Source organism: Echinops telfairi, unplaced genomic scaffold (assembly GCF_000313985.2).
Source record: "Echinops telfairi isolate 266 unplaced genomic scaffold, ASM31398v2 ScPeMD7_7424;HRSCAF=8462, whole genome shotgun sequence".
Lineage (NCBI taxonomy): Eukaryota > Metazoa > Chordata > Mammalia > Afrosoricida > Tenrecidae > Echinops > Echinops telfairi.
This window is the reverse complement of record NW_022111324.1, coordinates 76,259,460-76,283,930: the sequence shown is the minus strand read 5'-3', so window position 1 is coordinate 76,283,930 and position 24,471 is coordinate 76,259,460. Positions and strand designations below refer to the sequence as shown.

The 24,471-nt window shown below is 38.8% G+C and overlaps 1 protein-coding gene and 1 non-coding gene across 2 annotated transcripts in view; both read left to right on the top strand.

Annotated features, from left to right (window-relative positions):
- PLD5 (phospholipase D family member 5) overlaps positions 1–24,471 on the top strand; it is a 457,190-nt gene that overhangs the window by 29,292 nt on the left and 403,427 nt on the right. The gene's annotated exons all lie outside the window — the stretch shown is intronic.
- LOC115872426 lies at positions 21,533–21,636 on the top strand. The gene has a single exon (XR_004047831.1). It is a non-coding gene; the product is annotated as a U6 spliceosomal RNA (small nuclear RNA).

The window sequence follows — 24,471 nt, the reverse complement described above, 5'->3', positions numbered from 1 at the left end:
AGCCACATTTCAAGAATGCTCACAGAAAAGTGCTCCAACAGTGTCATGGAGATAAGGCCCAAGTAACACTAAACGGAAGCATTGGATTACCTGAAGTAATTTTTATTCTTTTTCATGAAGGATGACATCAAATTTACTTAAATGGAGAAAGATTTTGTTATAACACAAAGTAATCAAAGAACCTGTGTTACCCAGTCACTGCCGTCCATCCATTGAAAGGAACTACATTGTTCACATTAAATCTTTGAATTATCAATATGCAGCTCATTAAATGCAAAAGTAGCAGTAAACACAGTCTGTGTGTCTAATACTGAATGCGGAGCCCTTCCCTAAATAATTAAATTGTGTAGTAAGGATTTAAATAAGTATTTTGAAAAGGAAAATTAAAATAGCAGTACTTGGTAATCAGAATGCTTCAAATGATAGTCCATAAAAACTCCAAATCACTTTGATCAAGACATCGTTTAACTACACCCATCCATAGTTTTCTTTTGTTTCTCCAAACCATTTTAGTAGGAGCGAATCCAAACAGCATATCATTCCATAGTTCAATCCCATCAAGCAGTATTGTCTAATTGCTACCGCAATCAGTTTCAAAACATTTTCTTCCTTCTTGAACTTGACATCAGCTCCCCCACCCCCACCTCTCCCACTGTAAACCCCCAGGAGCCCTTATTCTCATTCTTGTCTCTTTGGTTCATCGATCCTGAGTTTCATATACCAAGAACCAGACAAACAAATCACAAAGATTCAAGAAGGCTACCCACAATGGCAAAGTATATGCGCAATAAACCTCAGCATGAAAAAAACACACAGAAAATATTGAAAACCAGATCTAGTGCAGAGGGCTCTCCCACGGGGAGAGCAAGTGATGAGATTTTCACCGTTCAAGTCAGATTCATCATTTTGGTCCACTGCAGTCATCGCCCAGTACTCTCTGTTTGGTAGCCAGTGTCTTCCCATCCCTGAACTCTGGTTAGAGGGAAATCCCTGGAGACTTAGACCCTGTGTAGATCTTGCAGACATCTATTTTGGGCTTCCACTGCCATGCAGAGCCTTCTGCAAACCAGCATCTCACAATTTAAGCTCTGATACTATCCCCTCCTTTGGCTTTGGATTATATAATTTACAACCCTTGAGTCACAGATGTTGGCGTTCTTCCATGTGCACTTTGGTGACATCTCACGTCAATGGCTGCTTGTTTGGAAACAAGCCTTTAAGACCCCAGACGCTATGCTATTGAATAGCCACGCGTCATCTCCTTTCTGTACCACACTTTGTTCCGGCACCCAAACCTTCTGTACTTCCTTCGTGAGGGCGAGTATCAGGGCCATGTTGTAAGAACTAATTGTGCTTAGATTGGAACCAGGGTTAAGGGCGAATGAATAAATTTTGGAAGTTAGTATCAGCAGTGTCACAAGGGGAAGACTTACAAAACCCCAAAGGCAGAATTCTAGGAGAAAGAATAAGATTACATAAAACTTGGAAATAAGTCTAGGAAAAGTTGAGAGTAAAATAAAACAATAGGCTCTCTGGAAAAATTTCCTTGTAAAACAGTACAATACGTGAATTTATTTAAATAACTGAATTGTTTAGATATAATGCGCAGGCCTTTAAAACGTTTATAGAAAAATTCTACTGTCTTTAAAAAATAGTAACAAATTTTATTCTGAAAGAATAGTTAAATTTAAAGAACCTTTATATTTAAATGAACAATGGTTAACATTGAAGCAGAAATTTTATTATGTAAAACTTGATACTTCATTACTGGGACAATGTGTAGTTTTTAAAAAGCTGTCAAGTGCCAAAGTAATTGAGAGCACAAGAAAATATACAAATGATTATTATCCATGCATGTCATTGATAACCTCACTACAGGTTCATACTTGACCCTCTGAAGTTTTATCTTCTTTACATTTATATTCTCAACATACAGCACAATGGATAGCATAAATTAAATACTAAAACTACCTGTGGAAGTAATGAAAACAACTAATCATCTCGTATTCTGAAGTTCTATCATATAAAAATCATTAAGTGATAAAACTTGGCAAGAAAATAAAGGAGATATTGAGAGTGAACTACCAATAATCTCATTTACCAAATAGGCAATAAGCAACATACTCTAGGTGAAACAACACATCAACATGCAAGCATTTCCTAAATTTGTTTAGGTCATGGAAACAATAGCTAATAAGACCATACTGGGAACATACAGGAAAAATTTTAGTGTCTTAATCCCATTTTCCATGAACTCCTTGAAGCCCCCTTGTACATGATCACTACTCTGATGTATTTATTGAGTTAAATGTGTTTGCCTTATAGTAGTTTAACAATCTGTAGAGTTTCATTTAGCAGATCTACATGTGTGTAATTTGTGTGTATGTATGTGCATATTAATCTATGCATGTGTATATATAAATAGTATGGATGAGACTATTGAAATGCTGTCTTCTATCATGGTGATTACCAACTAAAGGGGAACATGTGAATTTAAAAGGATGTCGACAAGATTGAAACAATGAATACTGACTATCGAGAAATGAATAAACAAACTCTGGTACGTTCATACAATGGAATATTAAACATCCTTAAAAAAGAGTGAAAAGTCTGTCTAAAACCTTAAGACCTGGACAAAGTTAGAGAACATTATGCTCAAACTCATAAAGGTAAATATCTTATGACATTATTATTATAAAGGGAATAAAAGAAAAAGACCAATGGTTTTCACCTTAAGGAGAAGACTTTAAAGACTACAATAAGACCAGGGTGGTGAGGAGAGGGAAGGGACATGAAATAAGGAAGGAAAAAGAAAAATAAATAAGTAAAGAGATCTAGAAACATTGGAGGGTGTAGATCTACAAGATCTAATACAGAAAAATGTGTTCTATGCAAGCATATTACACTAAGAATATGAAGACAGAAGATAAAAAGAAACATGTAAGACGTCTTAATCATGCAAAATTGCCAGTGAAAATTAGTAATATAATTCAGATCAGGTTAGCCTGAGGAATATATCCTTTTTTTTTTTACTTAAGAAAATGGTCATGCCCTAAGGGTGGATGTAGGGAGGAAGAAGGCTGTGTGAAAGGAGTGAGGTTCCCAGATCAGCAGCCTAGCATCTCCGGAGCCCAGGTTAGAAATGTAGAACGCAGTGTACCACTAACTGACTGGATCAGGTGTGCATTTACCATGAATACTCAGGGATACCAGTGCTGAGGCAGTTTGAGAGCACTGTTCTTAAAGGGCAGTTGGATTGGTGAACAAAGTTTTGGAAGGATATTTTAAATCCTTAGGATTAAGGAGGGGATGAACAGTGAAAAGTTCTATAAAGTAGACACAAGTTCTAAATAGTTCCTGGAAACTAAGACATTAACACATAGTTACGGTATTGAACGCTTTAGAAAGAAAACCAAAAATTGGTTGCTTGCTACAACAAGTGAATAACAGATTATTACAAGAGGAAGAAGCACAGACACGTATGCATGAAGGTGAATCAAAAAGTATTGCTACAAAATCACGGAGCTCTTTATTAAACAAGAATATGAAAATGTGAAGCTATTGTTTTTCGACATGTCATCTGTCTTGGGCTGTACTTTTCTGACGTCAAGGTTCCCATCTGTCTAACCCTTCCCCAGAGAATTCTGTGCTCTTTGATTTATACCACTTCAAAATAGCAAATTGTGCTTCTTTTAAATGTTGTTTGAGTTTGAGTTTGAGGATGAAAAGAAGTCTGAAGGGACAAGATCAGGGCTGCTGTATGGATAGAGTAAGATTTTCCATGGAAATTATTTTAGGACATTCCTTACTACCTTGAAGAATGAGCAGGTGCATTGTTGGGGGGGAAAATAAAATGTCTTCTTAATAAGCTCCTACAGTTGTCCTTGTCCCACACGAAATCCTATCAAGATGACCCCATTGAGGGTCCTAGAAAACAGTTGCTATAACCTTCTAAGCCAGTGGTTCTCAACCTGTGGGTCGTGACCCCTTTGGGGGTTGAAGGACACTTTCACAGAGGTCGCCCGATTTGTAACAGTAGCAAAATGGCAGTGATGAAGTAGCAACGAAAATAATTTTATGGTTGCGGGGGAGGTGTCACCACAACATGAGGAACTGTATTAAAGGGTCACTGCACTAGGAAGGTTGAGAACCACTGTTCTAAGCGAACCTGTGTCCCTTGAATTTAACTGGCCAAGTAGATCCCCTCAGAAGCCACTTCTTTGTTTGGACTTTTTATTTTTATTTTTGAAGACGTCCTAACCAGACTGGTGGGATAAGCATTGGATAGGCATTCATCAGTTCAAGCCTACCAATTGCTCCATGGGAGAAAGATGAGACTGCTCCTATAAAGGAACCCCACTAAGCAGTTCTACTCTGTCCGTGTAAGTCAGAACTGACTCTGGCAGGGGGTGTATGTGTCCAATGCGACCAATAATGGACATATTACGGAAATAGCTTGCTTACAGCCACCCCCTGATTGCTTAGACATGTTTCAGTTAGTTTTGTTTGGAATATAAACTACAGGTGAGTCTTCGTTGTGGATGTGGTGCCAGTCCAGCTCCTTCTGCGTCACTTAGATGATGTCCTTCTCTGGCGATGGACAGTTCCCTCCGGATGCAGGTCCAAAGCACGTGAGCTGGACAGAGTTCTGCTGTGATCCGTAAGATTCTCAGTGACTAACTTTCAGAAATAGATCAACAGACTTTTCTTTTCTTTTCTTTTTTTCTTTTTAAATCATTTTATTGAGGGCTCTTACAACTCTTATAACAATCCATACATCAATTGAAGCAAGCATATTTGTACATATGTTGCCATCATTTTCTAGACATTGACTTTCTATTGAGCCTTTGGTGTCAGCTCCTCCTTGCACCCCCTCCCAACCACCCCCCCCACCCTGCGGCCCCTTAATTAATCATAAATTGTTATTATTTTCATTTCTCACACTGAGCGCCATCTCCCTTCCCCCATGGTTTCTGTTGTGCGTTCGGTTCCCTCTTCCTTCCCCCCTCTCCTCATCTTTCCCCTACTCTCCGTATTGCTACTCCCATTCCTGTTCCTGGATTCCGTGTGTCGTGAGCGCTCTATGTCGTATCTGTACTTGTGCACATGCTCAGGTCTGGCCCACAGTGAAAGGCAGTACTGGGGTCATGGTAGTGGGGGATGAGGAAGCCTTGAGGAACTAGAGGAGTGTTGTGTGTCTCATCCGCGCTTTACTGCACCCTGATAGACTCATCCCTTCCCTGTGACCCCTCTGGGAGGGGATGTCCCATTGCCCACAGATGGGCTTTGGGTCTCTGCTCCGACACCCCCCCTCCCCTGCCCTGGTTCTCAACAATTTGGTTTTTGTTTGTTTGTTTGTTTGTTTGTTTGTTTGTTTGTGGCCTTGTGATGTCTGTTATCCGCTCCTGGCTACATCTTATAATCACACAGGCTGATGTGCTTCTTCCATGTGTACTTGTTGTTTCTCAGCTAGATTGTTTAATTTCAAGCCTTTAAGACCCCAGATGCTGTATCTTTTAATAGCTGGACACTATCTGCTTTCTTCACCACATTTGCTTTCGTACCCATTTTATCTTCAGCGATTGTGCCTGGAGGGTGAGCATCACAGAATGCCAGGCTGTTAGAACAAAGAGTTCTCGCGTTGAGGGAGGGCTTGAGCAGAGGCCCAAAGTCTGTCCACAACCTCAGTGAATTGCCACATAAATACATGTACATGGGCTTACACCTCTATTTTTATGAATAAATGTATTTACATATGTACACAACTATGTTTTTACCTCTATTCATATCTTTGCTTCCTAGAGCATTCCTCTGTTTCCTTCTACCTTCCTCCTGCCCCACCATCTCACATTCCACCTCTTAGTAATTCCTTTCAGCTAGATTGCTGTTGCTCCCACACCCCCAGGACCAGCCCTTTCTTACTATCCTGTATTAGCTTGAAGTTCTACTGAAACTTGTCCACCAGTGACTGACCTGGCTGGTATTTGGATTATTGGTGGCATAACTTCTAGCAACACAGTAAGCTGCAAGCCACTACAGAAAGGCAAGTTGGCTCATGGGTGGATACACACACACACACACACACACACACACACACACAAAGTATATGCCTATATATTAAATTAAGGTAAAGTGTAGTTGTTAAAAAGTCAGAAATATGTAATTATATATTCAAATTATAGGCTTTAAACTTTATGATTATTGAAAGTTTAAAAGAAAAAGTATAGTACATATATGGCTGTAAATTAATAACTGAAGGTTGGCAGTTCAAACCCACCAGTTGCTCCATGGAAAAGGGTCAGGCAGTCTAATCCCATTATGTTTCACACCAAAGGCTCAATAGGAAGTAAATGTCTAGAAAATGATGGCAACATATGTACAAATATGCTTGCTTCAATTGATGTATGGATTGTTATAAGAGCTGTAAGAGCCCTCAATAAAATGATGTGAAAAGAAAGGGCTGTTGATCTATTTCTGAAAGTTAGTCGCTGCCAACTGAGTGACCGGGTAAGACAGGGTAGAACTGCTCCTGTGGGTTTCTGAGACCGCAGCTCTTTCTGGCAGTAGAAAGCCTTGTTTTTCTCCCACGGAGCGGCTGGTGGTTTCAGACTGCTGATGTGGTGCTTAGCAGCCCAGCATGTAGCCACTGCTCCACCAGGGTACCTAGTGGCCTTCTATACAATACAGTGAAACACTGTGTGGTCCTGTGGCATCCTCACCGTTGTTACTGTATTTGAGCCTCTTGTCGCAGCCACGAGCTCATTAGGAGGCTTCCTCTTTTACCTTGGTCACATCCAGTCCCTTGGTCACATAAAGTAGAGGTACTTTGCCAAGCACATTGCCCTTCTCCAGGGACTTAGTCCCTCCTGATAACATACCCGAGCTATGTGCGACAAAATGTCACCAACTTCACTTCTGGCTGGATTTCTTCTAAGACATATTTGTTTCTTTTCTGGCCATCCATCGTATATTCAACAGTCTTCACTAATACCATAATTCAAACACACTAACATTTTACAGGTTTGTTTGGGACAGATTTGTCAAACTTTAGATTTCTTGACGGTTGCATCCATACGCATTGATTGTGGATCCAAGTCCAATGAAATCCTTGATAACTTCAATCTTTTCTCTGTTGTGATGTTGCTTACGAAGCTTGCTTTTCCTTTATATTGCATTGCAATCCATGGTGAAGGCTATATGATCTTGGATTTTCATCAGTGAGTTCTTTGAGTCTCCTTTGCTTTCAGTAAACAATGTTGAATCATCTGCATATTGCAATCATTGAGGAGCCTTCCTCAAATCCTGTAGGTGTGTTCTTCTCCATGTAGTCCAAGTGGTCAGATTATGTATTCAGCATGCAGATTGAATAAGTCTAGTGAAAGGGTATAACCATGATGGCTGCGTTTCCTTATTTGAAGCTGTGCAGTGTACCTCCTCGTTCCGTTCAGTTGGCTGTGTCTTCGTCTATGTTTACTTTCCATATGAGCGTAAGTAAGTGTTTTGGAGTTCCCATGTAAGTGTATATATATATATATATAAAATACCTGTATATCATTGTGGTATAGTTTGACTTTGCTTAAGGACATGACGATGAGCATTTGTTCATGTGGTTATTGATCCTTCATTCATGTAGCTCCTATGCTGAAGTGTCTCTTCAGATCTGTTCTACATATTTTCTTTAGTTGCTTGTGTTCTTAATTATTTTAAGAGTTGTTTATATATTAAAATACAAGTATTTTGTCAGCTCATGGTTTTTCTTGAAAGATTTATTATGCACTTGAAAAAAAGGCTATCTTATGGCATGGACTGTAAAATTATATATACATAATTGAATATATATTCAATTATATATATAATAATGAATTTAAGATTTTTTCAGATGAACGAAAGCTGACAGAATGCATCACTATTGCAAGACTCACCTCGTTTATTTACCTTCTTTAAGATCTCAGAATCCTACATTGTCTGTAGCTCCATGACTATATGTAAACTTATAGATTACAATATATAGCCCGTGTAACCCTTACAATATGATGGCTAGTCTGGCCTAGTTACTGAATCAGGGTTAGAAGAGGCAGTCTTACATGTTTAATTTTAACAGAGTTAATCTTATCCTTCATATGTGGCTTCCTATCTCAGTGACCACTTTATTAACGTCTTCATCATGAAAAAGTCCTTAAACCTTCCATTCAGTGCCTGTTTAATATTCCATCATCTAAATATTCAGTAATTAATTCAATTATTTCTTAGTTTTTAGACATTTGCGTTGTTTTAGTTAATAAAAGTTTTGTGCCCAGCAAACCTCTTTTATGTCACCTCTTTGTGCCTGATACTTTATACTTATTGCTAGTACGTTACTTCTCTCATTGCATAAATAGTTTCTCCCACATGCTTCTCCGTGAGAGGAATGACATCTTACAGTTCTTGATACCTGCCTGGCAGACCATGGAACATAATAGACACTCCGTTAGTTTTTCATGATTAATTGGAACAGTATTTCTTGAAGGGGTCCTGGTGGCTCCGTGGCTTTGGTATTGGGCTCCTTCCCCAAAGGTTGGCAGTTTAAACCTAGCAGCCACTCTTGTGGGAGAAAGATGTAGCCGTCTGTGCCAGTAAAGGTTTCAATCTCAGAAACCCTGTACAAGGTTGCTATGAGTCAGTATTGACCCAGTGGCAGTGGCAGTGGGTGATTATTGAGAAGCGATCAGATTTGATGAATAATACTTTTTGTTTCTGTAAGCTTGGACATTTCAGGAAGTGTCTACTATCATAGATCCTCACGTCACAGGAAGTCAGTAAATCTGGTGTTAATCCTGGTGTAGGAGAACGGAAATGGAGCTTCAGAAAATGGAAGAAAGGGAAGACATGCTGCTCAGGGCCAGGAGTGACAGGGCCAGGCACTCTATCATCTGACTCCTGTCCCTGTGCGCTTCCTGTGAAGTCACTCTGAATGCTCTGAGCCAAGCTAGCCACCACAATGCCTTCTGAAGTTCTCTGGCCCAGGTCTGCCTGCTTTTCTCAAAATAACACTGGATCACAGGAGCTCCTGAAGGCCAACCCAAGCAAGGCAAAGCTTCCGTCTGGGAATTTGGGGTCAGGGGTCAGGAGCCCATCAGTGGTAATTAGTGGACACATTCTGGCTGCCCTTGACTATCTCCAGACCCACTATTCTTTGTCATGCTCCATTTGGCTTTGTGCCTGGATTTAATGGCATTCCACAAGGAACATTTTACAAATATATGCTTTGAAAAGTGCTTTAAAGAATGTGTTCTTAATGTAGAGGTTTTACATAGTAAATGTTCCCAGAACTCACCAGCTGTGGATACTAATAAGGGCATCTTTACATTTAAACCTGAATATAAAGAGCTTTTTTCTGTCCACTTGTTTAATAGAAGGGACCCAGAGTGTGCCTCATCACTCAATATCTTATTATTCCTCACAGCACCTGTGCAGCCACACGCGTCTGCTAGTGGAGGCTTTCTTGGTGCTGTGATGCTGAACCAGTTTCAGCAGAGCTTCGAAACAAAGACGGACTATAGGAAGAAAAGCCTGGTGATCAAGTTTCAAAAACCAGTTAATGTAAACTCTATGGACCACAATAGGAATTTTTCTTCTTTGCCCCTCCCACCTCTACGTTTTTATGCAAGCCTGTAGATGTATGGGTTCCAATAGTGGACAGGTTTGCATTATTTTCCCCGGGAAGTATTTCAACTTCCATGCCTATAAATGGCAGGCCAAAAAAGTTGGATGGAGGAGCCCAGGAGGAAAGCAGACGTCTATGGTTTGAAGTTTTTGTCTGGCCTTCATCTTTGCTCAACTATAATATTTTAATCATGCAGTAGTAGGCATTGATGGAACAGTTTTGATCTCTTAAAAGACAGATGCTAGTCCTGTCTGTGATTAGGTAACAGTTTACGAAGAATAGCTTTTTAATGTTAATATGCTATCAGGACTAGAAGGTGAACTAACTTTAATAGGAGTTATTCTGGGCTGGAATACAGTAGTCCTAGAAAGAATGACCATATTGTCTTTTCCACATGCTGGCCTTTCAAAATTTTTAAGACAATCCTCCTGTCCTATAAGTTTCTCTTTTCTTCACTAAGCACCTGACCTATCGGGGATGCTTAGAGTCTCTTTGTTTACTCACAACTGGTAATACTCCAGTGACGGTGGGTAGGACACCTTGGAGAACAAGGTTATGTAATCTTGATCAGAGGCTAGATTGGGAAGTCGCTTGGTATTAACATTTGTCCTCAGTGTGTAGACTTTCACTTGTTGCTTTCTAGCTCTTCCTTTCTTCTTCTTTTCTTTCTTCTTCTCCGTCCTTCTCTCCGCACCTCCTCCTCCTCTCCTTCTTGTTCTGAAGGATTTTAATGGAGGGATATCCTAATCATGATATATATTTGGGAGAAAGCTCTTGTGATGGAGGGTGGCGGCAAAGGAGAATGGCAGGAAACCAGTTTGGACTCTATGGTAATCTTTTAGGTAAGAGATAATGAGGGACCAAATTAAAATGTAGACGTGTTCATTTGCAGGGATCTTCAGGAACCAGGTGGAGAGAGCCAGTGGCATTTGAAGGAGAGATTGAGACTTAGTTCTCTTATTGATTCCTCAGCTTAGACTTAATTTCCTGAAAGTGTTAATTCTAGAAAAATATCTCTTTGGAATTAATTATGCAATGCTTAAATAATAAAGTTATATCACATAGTAAAAAGAGCCTGTTCAGTGCTGTTTATCTCTATATATAAAAACAGATTTACTGGTAATTCCATAACTTAAAATTATTTTCTTAGGAAATAGAACATTCAGCAGTAGTGGAAACTCATTAAAAATCACCAGCAACAACAGAAATTGATATTCTTGGTTTCTATAATTTCCCATTTCATGTTTTTACTATTTTGGGAGAATAGTATTTTTTAGCACTTTGATACAATACCAGCTCATATGAGCTCAATAAATCCTTATTTTTTTAAAAAAATTATTTTATTGGGGGCTCATACAATGCTTATCATAGTCCATACATACATCAATTGTATAAAGCACATTTGTACATTCATTACCCTCATCATTCTCAAGACATGTGCTCTCCACATAATGCACACAAACAACCTCATATTTTCTCTCCTTCGAGTTCTCAGGAAGATTATAGACATCCCAATTAAAGGCCCAACCTATATGGGTTTTTGTAAAAAGTCCTTCAAGCAGATACTTCATGATTTTATTCTACCTTTGGAGAGAAAATCTTCAACATTGCTTTTATCTTTACCTTTTAAAAATAAAAATAAAGTGTGTGCTATGCCACAGAATAGGTTTATACTCATATTTGATAATACTATACCAGAAATACAGATTTTTTTCTAACAGAAGTAATATTAAAGCAAGCCTATGTAAAATCTATTTACATTCTTTGTACATTCTACATGTTTTCCTGCTTATCTTTATGACTTACGTAAAGGAATAAACATCATACCCATTAAATATGAACTAAAATTGAGCATTTGCATTTTACTTAAAGACATATTGAAAATGTGTTTTGAAAACTACAATCTGACCTATCGTTTCTTTTGTTTTCCCAATTCTAACTCTATTTGGTTATTTCAAACTTTTTTTTCCCATTTTTGGTTATTTTTGACCCAGAAGAATGACATCTTACTCTTTAAAACTAGACTTGGAAATTGAAACAGAATATGTTGCTACATCAAATAGCCTATTGGGGTTCTTATTAAACATCTTAGTACTCCCAATGCTATCATTTAATTTTATATATTTTAGTTTATACTTTAACATTTTTACTCATTTTAAAATATTATTTTATATCTCATAAGATCGAGGGATGGTATTGTAAAAACTCATTATTGCTAAGTCAATTTCATCACATAGCAGCTGTGTGTGTGTCAGAGGAGAAATGGATGGCATATGGTTTGCAGTGGCTCTCTTTTGAGGCACTGTTGGGTGGATTCAAACCCCATCCTTTTAGTGAGCAGCCACATGCAAATGATTTGTATCATAGCTTTGAAATATGTAGACTTTAAGAAAATGCATTCTCTTTTTACCTGTTCTTTCAGAGTCAAATAATTCTATTGTGTTGCTCTAAAAAGTGGTTAAACCTGAGCTTCTAGTTGGCTCCATCTGACATCTGCTGATGAACTGATTCCATCATCTATAAAGCATAGATGTTGGACAACATGTTTGATGAAGTAGAATGTTCACTTTGAAAAAGAAAGCATTTTAGAGTAAGCAATGATGCAGTTTATTTAATTTTATTTGTGTCAAAGCAAATCAAACCTCCTTAATTATAGGTTTAGACTTTTGATCAATTAAAACACTGAGGTCCAATAAGTCAGAGAGCCTTCCATAGCAGATTAGACCCAATCTTTAATGGAGAATGCCAAGTAGAGAACACCAAACTTTGACTCCAGGCTTACACAATGAACGTGGTCTCCCACTGAATTCCAACAACCTTGTAACCAAGAATGTACTTTTGCACAGCCAGCTGGACCCAGACCTTGCCAAGCTGTAGGCTCCAGAGCCAAATATTACAAGGTATTACTAGGATTTGTAATTCAGTTTTAGTTATAGGGATAAAGAAGAGGATCTTCTCTGCTCCATGAGCCCATCTTGATACTGAACTAGATGCCTGGCCATTCAGAAATTTCTTTGACATTCCAAGCAAAGTGTTTGTGTCAACAACTATCTTTGGAAACTATGAGCCAATACATCCCCACAGTCTATCTGCATTAAGTTATCTAGTGTTGCTATAAAAGAAAAACCACAAGTGGTAGCTTTAGCAAACAAACACAATTTTTTTAAATGTAATGTAGCAACTCTAGAAGAAGGCTTCCTTTCACTGCCGGCTCAGGAAGAAAATCCTTAGCCTCTGTTCAGTTTCTTTCCGTGGTTCTTGGTGCTATGTTTGTGACACGGACCCTGTTTTCTCCCATCTGTGCTTCTGTCCATAATCTTGAAAGTGACTGGTTTAAGATGTCCCCTACAATGATATGCCTCATTAGCACAGCAAAGAAAACCTTATTCCCAATGCGACTGCATCCACAGGTATAGGGGTTAGGATTTACAGCACAAGTTGTTAGGGGAATACAGTTCAAAGTATGCTGTTGCTATTGGTTGCCACCGAAGCAGTTTCAACTCATAATACACCAGAATGAAATATTGCCTTCCCCTGCACCATTCTCACAATTATCGCTCTGTTTGAGCTTATTGTTGCAGCCACTCTGTTAGTACATCTTGTTGAATGTCTCCCGTTTTACACTGACCTACTTTACCAAGCATGATGTCCTGCTCCAGGGACTGGAGAACATGTCCAAAGTATATAAGATGAAGTCTCATCATCCTCACATCGAAGGACTATTTGGGCTGTAGTTTTTCCCAGACCATTATCCAAATCCATGATTCCCCTCGATCCTTAGCAGTCAGCAGAGGGACAGGCATACAGGCTCCGTTGCTTAAATTCTACTCTAGGAACATATTTAAGTACCATCACCTGCCCTTGCTTGAAGATATTAGTGAACAAATCACGTCTTTTTTTCCTGACATTGTAAGTGGAGAATGCTTAGACATTTTTACAACATCAAGGAAAATATGAAATCTTGTGTTATTGTAATCCAAACAAATTCGTCTCTCTTAGTCCTTTAAAAAAAATCTGTGAATGCTGCTCTGTAAATAATCCCAATAATTTCCCACAGCTCCACTGTCTTAATGAAGCAAATTGCTTTAAAATATTCCTTATGCTGGGGTGCTAAGGGTAGGAACATGAAAAATGGTCATCTTAATTTTTCTCCAGGCCCTCATGTAACAAACCTGATTTTCAAAATTCAGAGCACAGTTTCTTCTCTAATCAATGCTTCCACTAAAACAGCTATGGGCCTTGTGAAAATTCTATTATATGAATGCACTCAGTGCCATATCTATTGTATGGACCATGTAGATCAGTGATTCTGAACCTTCCTAATGCCGTGACCCTTTTATACAGTTCCTTATGTTGTGGTGACCCCCCCACCATAAAATTATTTTCGTTGCTACTTCATAACTGTTATTTTGCTACTGTTATGAATCGGGCGACCCTGTGAAAGGGTTGTTTGATCCCCAAAGGGGTCACAACCCAAAGGTTGAGAACCACTGATCTAGATAGTACAAGATATTGAAGCATGATCTAGCAGTTCCAACATGGTTGGTGATAATGAGAGTGTGTTAGTCTGGGTACTTTAGAGAAACAGGTCCACAGAATCATGTATAAGAGAGAGTTTTATATAAAGGTTAAGTGCACATCAAGAAAACATCCCAACCCAGTGCTGCCCAAGCCCACAAGTCCAACATTAACCCATATGTCCGACACCAATCCACAAAGTCCTCCTCCATCTCACAAAACACACTATGACCCCAACTGCGGGAGGAAAGTCAAATCAGTGAATGTGTAAGCATCTCAGCACTGGCAGGGGTTTCCACATGGCTTCTCCAGCACCCAGGGCTGCATCAGGGTAGGTCCATGTGGCTTCTCCTTGGGGATGTCTTGCAGGAAGTCAGCCTTGCCAGCTGGAGCAGGGAACTGGCTAAGGCAGCTGCACCCTGGCCCGACCATCAGAGAGCAAGAGACCCAAGAACTAGAAAGGTAAGGCTCACTGAGCCATTTATCCCTCTGCCCTTCTATTAACCCCACATGCGTTTATCAGCCAGGTTGGCACAATAAACTTAGAGGAGATAACAAAAAACACAGAATTTTTTTTTCAAAGCTATGTATTTAAATTTTTTTTACAAAACAACCTTATCACCTTCAAAGTACTTCCCATTATACTTTATATAATTGTCAAATCTGCAATTCCATTCTTGGAAACATTTTTCAAACCATCTGTTTGGATGGCTGACAGCACCTCCCTCATTTTTTTTCTTCACTTCTCAGTGGTTCTCAACCTGTGGGTCACAACCTCTTTGGCGGTCAATCAAACCTTTCACAGGGTTGCCTAAGACCATCAGAAAACACATATTTCTCATGGTCTTAAGAACTCAGACACTGCTCCTCTATCTGTCTCCAGGCCGGTCCGCTCACATGCAGAGATGCCCACATACAAGTACCCGGTGTGAAGACTCTTACCCATGCTACACCATGCTTCAAGACAACATTTCATTTATTTGTTATTAGAAATAAATATTTCACAATATATAATTACATATTGTTTTGTGATGAATCACTATGCTTTAATTATGTTTAATTAATAACAATGAAAATACATCCTGCATATCAGATATTTACATTATGATTCATAACAGTAACAAAATTATAGTTATGAGGCAGCAACGAAAATAATTTTATGGTTGGGGGGTCACCACAACATGAGAAACTGTATTAAAGGGTCGCGGCATTAGGAAGGTTGAGAACCACTGTTCTACATCATCAAATCAAATGTTCTTCTTCACTCGTGGAAAACAAAAAGAAGTTTCATAGAGTGAGGTCAGGTGAGTAAGGTGCGTAGGGCAAGAGAGGCATGCCGTGTTGTTGTTGTTGTTGTTTTCTTTTGCCCAAAACTGGCACAATGAGATGGCTGCCTGTGCAGGTGTATTGTCGTGGTAACAAAACCAGTCCCCTGTCTGCCACAAATCAGGCCTTTTATGTCACATCCTGTTACACTATCTTTTCAGTACCACCTAATAGAAAGCTTGATTAACAGCTTTCTATTTGGAGTTCTACTTGGAGAGCACAGCCCGCTCGCTCTGCAAGTGTTGCCTGGATGAACTTCACCTTGGCCAGGATGGGACTCAGACTCCCATATGCCTGGAAGAACCTATGTGACATAGAAAAGAATGTGGACTGCTGTTGGCATCCAGAGCCTGGTCATGAAAAGAAAAAGTGATAAAAAATATCCATCTACCAACATGCACACTGCTACAGAGAAGAGCCCGCAACACAGGGAATCCAGGATAGATAAACCCCTCAGGGCCAACAAGGAGAGTAGAGATACCAGGAGGATTAGGGGAGGGTGGGGGGAGAAAGGGGGAATCAATCACAAGAATCAACTTATAACCCCCTCCCAGGGGGACAAATAATGGAAAAGTGGGTGAGGGACAACAGAGGACCATGTAAGATATGAAAATAATAATCTATAACTTATCAAGGGTTCATGAAGGAGGGTGGGCAGGGAGGGAGGGGTAAGAAATGGGGAGTTGAGATCAGGGGCTCAAGTGGGAAGAGAATGCTTTGAAAATGATGCTGGCAGCATATATGCAAATGTGATTGACACACTGGATGAATGTATGGATTGTGATAAGAGATGTTAAGAGCCCCCAATAAGAATAATAATAAGAAGAAAAAAGGATCATTTGGTGGGAGTAGCAAAGACTGTAGCTATAAGAACCATATTAAATAATTCACTACATTGCAAAAGGCTTGACTACCCCCACTATTGATTAGGACCATCAAAATGACAAAATGATGACCTTTTTTGCCTATTAGGTTGTCAAAAATAGCAAAATAGTTATGGTCACTGATGGGAAAGAAGTAATACTGTTTGGAGGAGTATAAATAGGTTTGGATTTTCTGGAGGCCATGTTGACAGTACCCACCAAAATTTAAATTCCTGTATCTTAAGCATTCTCACTTTTAGAGATGAATATATTCTAAACCGTTTCAAGAGTTAGAATATAATCAAGACCTAATGATATTGGAAGAAGTCCACTGAAGGCATTGGTGAAAAACACGGATCCAGGAATTGACAGAATATTAGTTCAGATATTTCAACAAGTGGATTCAACAGTGGGAAGCAATCACTCATTGAAGCTACCTGGCCAACAGTCTGTAAGAAATCCATTATTTATGTCCATTCAAAAGAAAAGGGGCCAACTGAATGTGGAAATTACTGGCAGTATAATGAAGATCACACGAAAGTAAAGTTTTGCTGGAGATAATTGAAAAATGCTTGCATCAATGCATCTACAGGGAACTGCTAGAAATTATGTTGGATTCTGGAGATGTGGAGCAATGTATGTCATTGCTGGTGTCAGATGGATCTTGGCAGAAAGCAGAGAATACCAAAACTGTTTACTTGTGCCCAACTGACTATGCAAAGATCTTCTACTAGGTGAATTAAATAAATTATGGATAATATTCTAAAGGATGGGAGTTCCAGAATAATTATGCTCATGTGGAATCTGTACATAGACTGAGAGGCAGTTGTTCAAGCAGAACAAGGGAATGCTGCATGTTTTAAAGTCAAAGAAGGTATAAGCATATATATATATTTTCACCATAATTATTCAATATGCATGTTGAGCAAATAATCTGAGAAAGTAGACTATATGCATATGAGTGGGGCATCAATATTGGAAGAAATGTACTAACTACTTGAAATATATAAATAACATGACCTTATTTTCCAAAATTGAAGAAAAGAGGACTTGAAGCACTTACTGATGATCAACAACTCTAAGTTAAATGTAAAGGAGACCGGAATCCTCACAAAAGGGTCAATAAGCAGTATATGATAAGCAGAGAAAAAAATGGAAGTTTCAATGATCTCATTTTACTTGTATCCACAATTAATGCTTCTGAAAGCAGAAGCCACAATATCAAATGACATCGGACTGGGGAGATTTTCTGCAGGAGACCTCTCTTTAAAGTGTATACAAGCACAGATATCACCATCATTGCTAAAGTGTGCCTGATCCAAACCATGGTATTTTCAATTAGTTCACGTTTATGTGAAAAAGAAACAATCAGGGAGGAAGATTGAAATGTTTCTATATTTGAATGATTTGTGTTGTTGAAGAATATTGAATGTACCATGAAGTGCCTAAAGAATAAATAAATCCACAGTGGAAGAGCAGCCAAATTATTCCTTAGAAGAGAGATGGTTAGATTTTGTCTCAAGTACTTTGGGAATGTGATCAGGATGGACCAGTCCCTGGAGGACATCATGCTTGGTAAAGTCAAGGGGCAGTAAAACAAAGACCTTCAAGCATATGGATTGAAATAACATCTACAACAATAGGCTCAACCGTTACCAGGATGGCACGGGTCTGGGCAGTGTTTCTTTCTGTTGGGATCTCTATGAGTCAGAAAAAACTTGAAAACAATAAGTGGACACAACAAAGATGATCAACTTTGTTTATAATAAGCTATATTAATTTTTCAATTAAAATATACATAAGGTACTCACAATTTTCAACAGCATGCTATGAACATATTGCAAACTGACTGTTAATGTATTGGGTGGCAATCAAATAATTTTATTGGAAATTCTACCCAGTAGCTCCAGGCACAACCTAAAAATTGTTAAGTGGTTATTATTTGCTTAATTAGATCCCACAACACATGGCTAAATTCAGTAAATCAATATGAAACCTCTCCATTTGGGGATGTGAATTGTTTTGGATTTCAAAATACTTCGATTAAGTTGAGGGCCCTTATTATGAAAATAACAGATTTCATTTCCTCTCTAATTTTTTAATTCTTGGCAATGCAAACTTAATTTTTCTATTGAAATGTTTGAAAAGGAAATGAGAATGAAAACTGAGTTTTATTTTCCATTGCAAGTACATTTCCATTTTTTCTGGAGATTAGGCTGTTGTGAAATCAGGATATGGCTTAGAAAGGAAATAATACAGGAACGGGGCCTTTCTTTGGCTTTGCATTCGTAAACACAAGAACCGAAATCACAATATGGTGAGAGAGTGTTTTAACTTCTTTAACAATGCCTGTTTAAGACCAGTGTTTTGGGGGATTGTTCAGGAGTAGTGATGCCCATACACGCACACCACCTGGTGGGCCCCAGTGGTAACACCAGTGATTGTGCCTTCCACATGCCTGCACTCTTGCAACTTGGGTGGCCCTTGTTATCAGCGTTGAAGAGCTCATCTTAATAAAGAAAATCATATTCAGTATGTGTAACTCTGCTAGTTCGTCTCTCCAATGATAAGAGATGGATTAGGCAGTTGCCAAATTGTTATATTTGGTCAAGTAAGGAGATTATTACAGGAAGTCTAAGACGTTTTCATTTATTCTTTATGGAGGAGCAAGGATTCTACTATAAAGAGCTGAAATTTTAAACCATGTCTTTTAAAATTTTGGGAAATTCATGTAGGACAAGAATGTGCACATACTATAATAAATATTACAGCTTATCCAGAACTTGCAATGGTGAATATTTTTAATACTACACACACTGAATATTTATAATTATTATTAAGAGAAATGCAATAGTTTAAATAAAGATAGTTTATTGTGTGCATACCCTCTAATAGCATGTCTCTTCCTAATTACCCTATGTCAATTACTTCTATTAAATTGGTTAATGTCATTGTGGTCTATTTTGTATATTTTTATCCTCCATTCAATTCAGTAAATATTACTGACTACCTTCTCTGTGCCAAGCACAATTCCACACTCTTAGGTAGATTAGAAGAGCAAAATAGACATAAATCACCCTCTTCATGGAGTTTACATTTGAACAAAGGGAGACAAAAATGTTTTTTATAATTATATACAGTACAGTGTACATTGATCGAAGGCAGTTATACAAACAGAACAAGAGAATACTGCATAGTTTAAAATCAGGAAAGGTGTGCATCAGGGTTGTATCCTCTCACCATACTTACCCAATCCGTATGCTGAGCAAATCATCACAGAAGCTGGATTATATGAATAAGAATGTGGCATCAGGATGGGAGGAAAGTTTATTAGCAACCTGCAATATGCAGATGACACAACCTTGCTTGCTAAAGATGAAGACAACAACATTTGATGAAACCTTACAATTCAATGCAAAGAAGACAAAAATCTTCACAAAATAGGTAACATCCTGATAAGTGGAGAAAATGTTGAAGTTGTCCAATTTCTAGTTCACGGAGTGAACTAGACTTTGCCATAAGCTCACCTGTAGCAGATCTGAGGAACTTTAATACCCATGGAACTTAAGGCTGAACGGCCCTGATGTTAGAAGAAGCCGATGACTGCCGCCCCAACTCCTGGAAATTGGATCACAATGATAAGAAGCTTCTGAGTTTCCAGCACACTTAGTTTGCTCCCTGGGGAAGGATACTTAGCATCAGATAATAAAAATGGCTATTTGTATTAAGCTGAGTAGTCAACGGATTTCTGATGGCATTTTTCACTAGCAAGGTATAAACACCCTTATCACCAGAGCATTGTTTTTAATGGATTTTGGAGCTCAATGGTTTTTGGTTCAGATATCTTGCTTGGAGGCTGCCCAGTGAATGAAAGCTCAGGACTACCATAGATTTGTTATGTTTATTCTCTTTGCTTTTTTTTTTAAATCGTTTTGTTAGGGGCTCATACGACTTTTATCAAAATCCATACATACATCAATTGTGTAAAGCACATTTGTACATTCCTTGCCCTCATCATTCTCAAAACATTTCCTCTCCACTTAAGCCCCCTGCATTAGGTCCTCATTTCCCGCCCCCGTCCCCGATCCCCCCTCCCTCATGAGCCCTTGATAATTTATAAATTATTATTTTGGAAGACCAAGGTAGAGAGAGAGTCTGGCCCCCTTCCAAAGGGAAAAGAGGAAGTTCCCAGAATCCTCATGAGAAGGCCACACCACACAGAAGCTTATTGACTATGACCTGATTGACAGGCTAGACTTTACCCTTCACTCATAATACCCTCATGTTGACATGAGATTATGCCACTACCACACTGAGGTTGTTTATAGCCTTGCTATCAGATAGCATGCATTGGATAGTGGATTAATGCAGTGTGGTTAGGATAAAATTTAATACCTTATCATTTGTTCTCCATTTTTGACCCATTTTAAATTTGTTCTACTTTTTATTATTTTCTGTTATCTTTACAATTGAGGTCTCTCTGTTTTCTTTTGTTAAAGGTGGTTTTTGTTTAGTTTTGTTTACTTTTTGTTTTTGCATATTGTCATCATATGAAATTCAGGATAGGTTAGTCCATAGAGTAAGCAGATTAATAAGTTTATAGGGGTAGAAAGTGAGCCATCTCAAATGCAGTTGGGGGTGGGAAGAATCTCATTTTCAGCAAGAAATATGAGCCAGCAGTGGAGCATGTCCTTTGGAGCCTGATCTCTTTGTATTCTAAACCTCCTTGATCCATGAGAGATTTCTGCTATGAGCAGAAATAGCAGAATGAGTAGCTAGAGCATGTGACAGAGCAGTAGAGTTCCCAGCCCACATTGCAAGTGTAGGTGAACGCTTTTAGGCAGGATGCTGACTTGTGGGTATGTAAGTGGGGGAGTTGGGTTTTGCTGATCAATGGAGTTGGAGCTAAGTGCCTTCGTGTTGAGTCTTAAAATGGAGTGGCATGCCCTTTGGTGATTTATTGGCATTAAAAGGGCTTTGTAATACTGCCTGGGCATGGTGGAGAACAGGCTGAGAGACTGAGTGTCAGAGAAAGGCCTGCCTATGGGCACAGCAGAGAAGAAATTGTCTTTAATAACTGTATCCTGGGCATTTCTTGCCTAATATAACCTTCTGTAGAAAATAATGTTGAGTATCTTCTGTAAGTGCTGTATGGCTCTTGCAGCTAAAAGTAGAGAGTGCTGTGCTCATTTCAGCAGCACATGTACTAAAATTGGAATGAAACAGAGATTAGTATGGCCTCCATACAAAGATGACATGCAAACTCATGAAACATTTTATATATATGTAGTAGAGAGTACTGTGGGAGGTGCAGCTGGTAGTTGGTATCAGAATTGGTAAGGAGGGTTTGGTGGTGGGGACAAGACTGACCTCTACCTGTGGCAATCAGCCTTGGGAGCTAGAGGAGGTCACATGTTGCTTTCAAACTGTTTTCTTCATAAGAAACCCTGCGTAACTTGCTTATTCAGCAATCTGCCCTGGGTTTCTAACTTAACCCAGATACTGGTTTTCTGGGGCTTTACTATGTATTCTGGTAACTGAAAATTGGATAGTGGAAGTTTGCTTTAGTTTCCTTTGTGAAGTAAGAAGAAAATTCATAAGCTGCCAATGGAGATAAGGGAGAAGATGTTAGTATTTTAGAGAGATAAGAAAATGTGAAAATAGCCCTTTGGGAAGCAGGATGAGTGAATGGAGTAATTAGAAGGAGAATGATTGGGAGCATCTGGGGGTTTGCATGTGATGTAGTCTTAAAGTTAAGGCTTGTTTCTCTTCAGCCATATTTAGCTGCACAAGCACAGGAGTAGAGAGCTGAATTCAAGAGAGCCACAGAACAAGCGACACAAAGCAGAAGGGCAAGAACATTGAAGGCATATTGATCTTGATTTTCACTTGAATGTAAATAAAGAGAATATATCAGGGACTTAGGTATACTAGTGGCATGGTACTAATATCACATGATTGGTGGTTCCAATGTAGGCAAAAGAGGCTGAAACTAGAGTACCAGAGAGACAGGTGGAGAAATAGAAACTTGGTAGGAGATCCAGGATGGCAGGCTAGGCAGATACTCCATCTAGATTCTCCACAACAAAACTCAAGAACCAATTAAAGTAGATATGGAGGACACTCCTGTAGCAGAGCTTCAAAGAGAGAATAAAGAAGTAGATCACATGTCAATGAAGGGAAGGCACTGTGAACAAGGAACAGTTACTGTGATCCAGTCTCCAGTACAGCATAGCCATTTTAAATTATTGCAAACAGCATTCCATTCCGAGCAGAAATGAAATAACCAGCTCTTTTTGCATGGAACTGTGCCATCAGCCATATGAGTTATGGGCAACAAGATGGCTATTTTCATCTCCAACACCCACCTAGTTTTGTCTTTTTGTTCCACTTTTCACACCCTTTTCAAACAAGCCTACTGAGCTGGGGTCTCTTCCCACATAACCTCCATGTTCAGTAGCACCCACTCTGAGTCCTCCACCTTATCCTCTGCTCTCACAGAAGGAGCACCACATCTCCACCACAGTAGCTAGCATTTGCACAGTACTTTTTAATTATACACTGTTCTCTCTCCCCACTCCTCTCTTTCTTCTTAGATCTCTTCTCTACCTCACCCTACCCCGCCCAATATTTTCTTTTCTTTCCTCTTTCCTCTTTTTTCTTCCTCAGCAAATGAGAGTCAGTGACACTACACTGCCACACCCACCACCCTTGTCACCCCATCATAAAGAAAGTTGCCACCATCAACAAGAGACCCACTGTATCGATGACAGACAGTGGTCATTACCCCTCCAGCTCACCATCACCTGCTCTGCAGGATCAGCACTTCCCCTCAGGGCCGCATTCCCACTTCCTGTCAAATCTACTCAGAAACAGGTGGTGAGAACCCACCCAAGTGCTGCCAAAATGACATCCGGAGTAACACGCCCACCAGTTGCCTGGACATATTTAAACAAAACAAAAAATCAGGGTGAAGCAAACCATGTAAGAAAAAATGAATACAAAACACTGTAATTTCTTAGATAACTTCAAATCACACATACACCACATGCAAAAAAACAAAACATGACAAAATAGCTCAAAGAAGTAATCAAAACACAAGGTTAGAAAATTATCCAGATGATGAAATGGTATTGGGACCAGCTGATAAGGAATTAGAAAGAATTATATTTAGGTACTTTCAGTGGATTAAGCTACAGAGAAAATCCTGGGCTGGGAGGGTGAGGGTAGGGTTTGGCAGAGAGAGAAAGCTATAGAATATTATTCTTCCAAAAAATAGAGCAAATCAACAAAATAAATGTAAAAATTGAAACAGTACAAAAACATTCAATAGAAATCCAGAAGACTAATAGCAAATTACCAGAAATACGAGGGAGTTTCAAAGTCTTTATGGAAAAATTTGCTCTCTTTTAATTCCATTTTCCTTGTACTTTTTGAAGACATTTTGTATACAACAATCGATGAGGACAAAGCAGTAGAATGAATGGGAAAGAAAACAAGCTCGATTGAAGTCCAATCTCTTAATGTTAATCTCTTAGAGGAGCAATCATAACATTGAAAAAAGAAAGAAATCCTAAGAATGATCTGATGCACTACCGAATACATCAATACTTTCCTCTTTTCTTATTCCTCATCAAGATGGAAGCTTTTTCTTTCAATAGTTTTATTTCTTTAATATATGTTTTATATCTCAAATACAAGTACAAAAATAACAGCACAAAATATATATTTAACAAAGAAATCATCAGTACAACATATGTGATAACATATATGATTGGAATTTCAAAATAGGAAGAGACAAACAAAAAATATTTTTAACGCTCCAGCCTTCCTAGAACATTGTCAAGATTTGTTGGAAGAAAAATTCAATGCTTTCACAAAATTGGAAAATATACTTTCAATGAGCCCCAAATAGGATAGCATCCAAAGGAAAATCTCCAACATATAATCAACCCCCCCCCCCAAAAAACAAAAAAACAAAGAATTCTGAAAGCAGCTTGGGAAACATAAAAGTTTCCTATACTGCAGAACCGAAAGACCCAGCTTTGATTTCTCAGCAGAAAACTTACAGACAAGGGGGTTTAAATGGAGAGAAAATGTTTTGAGAAATGATGTACAAAT